This window comes from Protopterus annectens, chromosome 5.part1, assembly GCF_019279795.1.
Source record: "Protopterus annectens isolate FY-2018-M chromosome 5.part1, PAN1.0, whole genome shotgun sequence".
In the NCBI taxonomy this organism is placed as follows: domain Eukaryota; kingdom Metazoa; phylum Chordata; order Ceratodontiformes; family Protopteridae; genus Protopterus; species Protopterus annectens.
Window position 1 is genome coordinate 806,700,960 of NC_056736.1, and position 6,585 is coordinate 806,707,544.

A 6,585-nucleotide genomic window follows, 5' to 3' on the forward strand; every position below is an offset into this window, starting at 1 on the left:
GGAACCCCTCATAGCAGCATGGAGGGACAGACAAATCTCAGATAACAGGATAATAGGCATTCTAGTGATAGTATACAAACACAAAGAGGACATTCACAACCATGGGCAGTACAGAGTTACTAAACTCATGTCACACCGCATGAAAGAGATGACTTGTGTGACTGAAAAATGAAAATGCAGAGTAGTAGAAAGTAATGTGGGAGATGAGCAGATTGAATTCAAATCTGGATGTAGCACAATTGGCTTGATGGTTGTAATGAGATAGGTAATTAGAAATAGCTAAAAATTAGAAAAGAGTCCAACTGGGTATTCTTAGACTTGAAGAAAACAGATTTAGGCAGTCCTGCAATGATTTAAAGCCCCAGAAAGATTGGTAGAATTAGTAGAGGCTATGCATAAGAATACAGAGACACAAGTAAAAACAGTGCTTGTACTCACTGAGAGGTTCCTAGTAAGACTAGGGTTGCATCAGGGTTCAGCTCTAAGCCCGCTACTATTCATACTGGTGATAGAACACATTAGCAGACAGGTTGGAGTAGACAGATCAACACAGCTGTTGTATGGAAACAATGGGGCATTGCAAGCAGACTCAGAATAGTAACTTCTGCAAATGACAGAAGGATGGGATGTAAAGGTGAAGGCACAGGGGATGAAACTGGGTGCATACAAGACTGTTGTTGTGGCAGCAAATGAGGGAATCAGAAGAAGCTGAAAACTGAGATAGAATCCAGATAACAGTTTTAAGAATCTTGGAAGAGAGTTTGAGGAGATAAGAAGATTAAATTATGAGATTTAAGCTAGAACCAGAGGGGCAACTTTGAACTGGCACAAGGTTTGGGGGTATTGTGTGAGAGAAGAATTCCTTACTAGCAGAAAAATAAGGTATGCAAAACAGTGGACCAACCAGTTCACTGCATTTTACAGAGATCTGAGCAGTGAAGCAGAAGCTGAGAAAGCTAGAGGTGAGAGAGATAAATACCTGAGAGAGAGGTGCTATGATGAACACATTATGAAGATATACTTTCATCAGAGCAGAGTCAAGTAGCTTGAACTGCAGAAAAGGATGGAGAGATCAGATATTAGTGGCTAGGGCACATGTGCTGGAAATGAGAAAGTGATTTGGTGAAATTGATTTGGAGAGACATGAGGAAGGCAAGTGGAAACAAGGACATCAAGCCAAGATATGGATGACGCGTGTAAAAGATCTGCAACAGTCAAGCATGACTGTCAAAAAAGGTAGGAAAGTGGTATTGAATCAAAAGAGGTGTCAACAGGTAACTTGAAATCCTGACACATTATTGAAAATGGGGAAATGGGGTGATGATGATGATGATGGTGATAGTACTTTGATTATAATGAATATCTGATTGGAACATGTAGAAACACTTTTGATTGGAGGCCCTGAGAAGAAAATCTCCATGACAAAATACTGTACATGTTTTAATAAAATCAAGCTATTTGTGGAAAAAATTATGTCACCTTTAAACACAAGTGAAACATTTTGAGAAGAGGTAGGTAGTAGGATTTTTAAGAATTTTCACAATCAAATAAAATGGAAAACATTAAGCAAAAGAATCTGTTCATTCAGATTAGTAAAACAGTATGTATAGTCTTAGGTTATTCAGTGGCTTTAGCAGCAAAGTAGGCAATAGATTCTTATAAGCTGAAGAAATATGGCTGAGTGGAGGTGGTAAGGCTCATCTAGGATGTGAGGTACACTGACAGTAAAAAAAGATTTATACATGACAAACTAAGAATTCTTGGCAAAGATCGGTGCCCCCATCCCTCTTATACCTCCAACTTTTTGCATCACGTCTGTGCATTATCAGCAAAGTTGCAGTCTTTATACTTGGTGTTATTGAAATGCATGACATTAACGGAGGCAAAACAGGAGTGTTTGGGAAATTTCAGAGACACTATGCTTCTTGTAAAACAGACCTATTTTTTAATATTAGAAATTCAATCTGGAAAGTGGGAATGCATTTTTATTTACTTATTGTAAACTTCAGCAAACTCATCAAAATAATCCCCAACAGTTTTGGTCTTGCATTAATAATCCCACTTGATGCAGATCCAAATACTCCCCATCTAACTGCCAATACCATCAACTCTTTCTTTACTGACACTATACAATCTCTAGCTACTCAACTTATCTCAGAAAACTCCAGCATTCCCATTGACTTACCCCACTCTTTCACGAAATTCAAACTACAACCCATCTCTACTTCTTTCTTCTTTAAACTTATTCTACAACTTAAATCATGTACTCCATCTGCTGACCAACTTCCTTTCCAATTTCTCCAAAAAGCAGCTAAGGAAATTGCTTATCCTATATCTATCCTTATAAATAGGACAATCCAAGAAGGTACCATCCCAGATATTTGGAAAATCTCCCACATTATCCCCTTACATAAAGGCGGGAACTCCAATGATTACTCTAACTATCGGCCAATTGCTCTTTAATCACCCCTAGCTAAAATTATGGAAAAATGCATTCACAAACAACTTCTATCCCATCTCTCTCAACACAACCTAATAGCACAATGTCAACATGGTTTTAGACCATCTCATAGTACCACTACTGCCCTTCTATCCTTCACAGATACCATCAATAGAAACCGTAACAAAAACCTTCTCTCATCTGCACTCTTCATTGACCTCTCTAAAGCTTTCGACATGGTTAACCATACCCTCTTAATCAATATTCTGGAATCTCTTTCCTTTGATTCTCTAGCCTTAAAATGGTTCACATCATACCTCAGCAATAGACAACAAGCAGTCCTCTGGGAAAATCAAGTCTCATCCTTTTTACCTGTTACTACTGGGGTCCCTCAGGGATCTATTCTTGGACCACTTCTCTTCTCCTTATTTATTAATGATCTCCATGTATCAATTCCACAAGCCACTTGTATTCAATATGCAGATGACTCCACACTAATATGCTCATCAACCTCTCCAGCTGAACTATATTCTCTTACGCAAGATGTTTTCAACACTGTAGAAACATGGTTTTCCAAACGCTGTCTCCTTCTTAATGCTAAAAAAACAAAACTCCTTCTCTTTACACCCACTACTAGGTCTTCCCCCTTAGACTTCTCTATCTCTTCAAATAATGGTACTGTTATTCTCCCTGACACTACCACTAAACTTCTAGGAATAACCATTGATAATAATCTCTAATTTGATTACCATATAAACAACACCATTAAAACTGTAAACAGAAAAATAGGCTCCCTATACAGAATAAAACCCTTCTTAACTTCAGCAGCCAGAGCCAAGATTGCTCATCCCCATCTAATCTCAACCCTCCTGTATGCTTCACCTATATTTACCAACCTTAAGAAAACCAACCTTAACAAATTAGTAACCTCCTATAATAACATTGCTAGATTTGCTACTGGCAATCCCTTCAGAACCCATCACTGTTCAAATCTTAAACAACTAAATTGGCTTGAATTCCAAAACCATCTGATTATCCCCCACCTTACAATTGCCCACAAGATATTTTACCAACCCAATAATACCCCTATACTCTCAAAACTCATAGTCCCATATAATAATCTGAACTCCCTATGTTCTTCTAGCAAACTTCTTGCCAGCTTAACAAAGTCTAATAATGCAGCTGGTGACTCTCTATTTACCAACACAACAGGAAAACTCTGGAACCTACTACCCACTGAACTAACTCTAACTACATCCTTGCCACTCTTTAAACAAAAACTTAGAAAACACCTCCAAATGCACTGGCTATGGCCTTGTAGTAACCCTGACTAACCATCCTCTTCACCCCTCTTTCTTCCTCTTCTTTCCATACTTCCAAACTTCTACATGCTGTTGACTTGTAAATAAGACTGACTCTTTCTAAACTCTAATCAACTTAGTGTTTAAATAATTCTGTCTCATATGATCTATTGTACATAACTCTTACTATTCTCTTTTTGAGCCGTCTTAAGCTGTATTCTGCTCTCTGTACTGTTTCTCAAGTGTTTTTATCAATTGTATATAACTCTTACTGTATTATATCTGTTCTAGCTCTCTTAAACTTTACTCTGTTTTACTTTAACGTTTCTCTAGTATTTTTATCTCAAGAATGTATTAACTACCTGTTTTTATTTTTGATTTTTAATCCTTTTTTTTCACCATGTAACAATATTTTATACTTTGTATATCTGTGTGGAGCTTTTCTCCCTGAACCTCTACTGAAAATGGAAATATATCCAGCTAGACTAGCCCGGTCAACAAATGTAAAATAAATATATAAATAAAATAATTTACTTTTATATAATTCGGTAACTAAGAAGGACCACGACTGATACTTAGCTATGCCTTACTCCACAAAGCCTAGGCTAAATGAGATGTATAGAGCAATTTTGGGAGGAAAGTGGAATACTAAGAGAAAACCCACATAGGTATAGGCACAACATGTAAACTCCACAACAGAAAGTGGTCAGAAATCAGTACTGAACCCTCAATGCTAAAACTAGGAAGCGGCGATTTTATCACAAAGCTGCACGGTGTATCAAAATCATACACCTTTATTTTTTTATTTGTCTGTTTTTGTTTTACTTTTCTGCTGCATACATACTGAACTGTGTATGTAATGATTCCTATAAAATCAATAGATATCTTTTTATAGGAAGAATGCACCATGAGCAGGATGCATGTTAGCTAAAAAATGTTTCAGCATTAACTGGGAGTTTTAATAACCAACTAAAGTAATGCTGTAAATATTAGTATGCTGAGAAGTGGCCACTGGTACAGCTGGATTATGTGTCCTGTAGGGACAATATTAGCAAGATTCTGCAATTACATTAATGTTGTGTGATAATGCCAGTTGAGTAGAAATAATATTGGTATTCAGGTAAAGTATATATTAAATAGAATAATAAAGCTGTTTTACACATCTGTTATAGAAGAATTACCTTCACTTTCTGGATGCTGGGGAATAAACCTGCACAACATAATGCTGAAAGCAAACATCTACTTTAAACATTAGAGGACAATAACAAGAAATGGGAAAATCCATGGTAAGTATCCTCATTTAGTGTGTACCTCTGTGCCATGTTTTAGCTTGAAAATTAAAGGAAGGACCAGAATGAAGTTAATGCTTATTAGCATTCCAAGTATTAACCTTTTTTTGAAAACCTATTCAGCTCCAGTATGATTATTGTATATCCCTGGAATCGTTGTACACAGTTCAAAATCATGTGTATATTTTCTCCGCAATAAATCAACCTATCTTACATAATGAAACAAGTACATTTTTATCATTTATGTATACAAGTATGGGTTTATTTATCTTGAATTCCAAACATAAAGGATCTTATGAAGAATTGCAACTATTGGTATCTCTCAAACACAAAATGATTAAATAGTCACCAGTTTTCATGAGCATTGTTTATTATTTTTTTTTTCTTTGCAACATTCTGGTTGTTTTTGGTGTTAATGCTTACATATTTCAATATACTACCTTTAGAAACATCATATTCTAACATTATAGTGTTTTCAGTTGCAATTGTGACCTTTAATAATTGCTCTCATAGTCACTGCAATGGCCTCCTGAAAGATTGTATTCCTATCTGTTACTAATGTTAAGTCCCCTTTCTTCCATAAATATATTTCTATAGTTTGTAAGAAATATAGTAAGGTATTGCAAATGTATTTACATTTATAGCAAACATACTTCCTCTGAATAAAATTCCATATTTCTCTTTCTTGAAAGAGTCTTATGTACAAGCTAGTAATGATTTGACATGCTTGTTTTACTTCAGTTTGCATGTAATACAGTGGTGTTAAGTTTCAGAATCTCTAACCACAAATAAGACAACAGTATATATACATATATATATATATATATATATATATATATATATATATATATATATATATATATAAAACAGAGAGAGAGAGACATAGATATAAACATTGATACTGTATATATGACAATCTCTTATCCTATGCATCTTTGTCAAGCAAATTAATGCAGCCTGTCAAACTTTATGATTTTTTTTCACTTTCTCTGGAGGACCTAATTTATCTATTTTTTATTAATCCTGCATAAAGTATTCCATTCTGAGAGGAAGTTACTGCATGCCATATTTCTAAATCTAATTATTTTAGGCAATAAAGCGATTATATCAGAGCAGCATAACACAATCATCCTTTTCTGAAGCTCAGACACAACGTCATATTTTTGTAACACACATGCCATGGAGAAAAAGACAACTCTTAAATCAATTTCTTAGAAGAGAATTGAATTGAAGTATATCAGTATCATGCATTGTAAAGTTATTTTCATACTTTGAGTATTAAAATCTTTCTCTTGCTTGCCCTCCCCTTTCATATAAAACTCATGGTGTTTTGTGTTTATTTTGAAATCTTTAGCACTGCTGTTTTGTAGTAATCAGCAATTTAACATTTTAGGTTTGAATTCACTTGAGATGCATCCTAAAATGTATTCGACTATTGCTTATTTATATTACTCCAAGCAGCAAGTTCTTAATCATTTATTTACACTAGTTCTTTTAGACATTTCCGTTTTGTAATTTAATTTTTTAAGTATTACTGAGTTTGCCATATGTTATC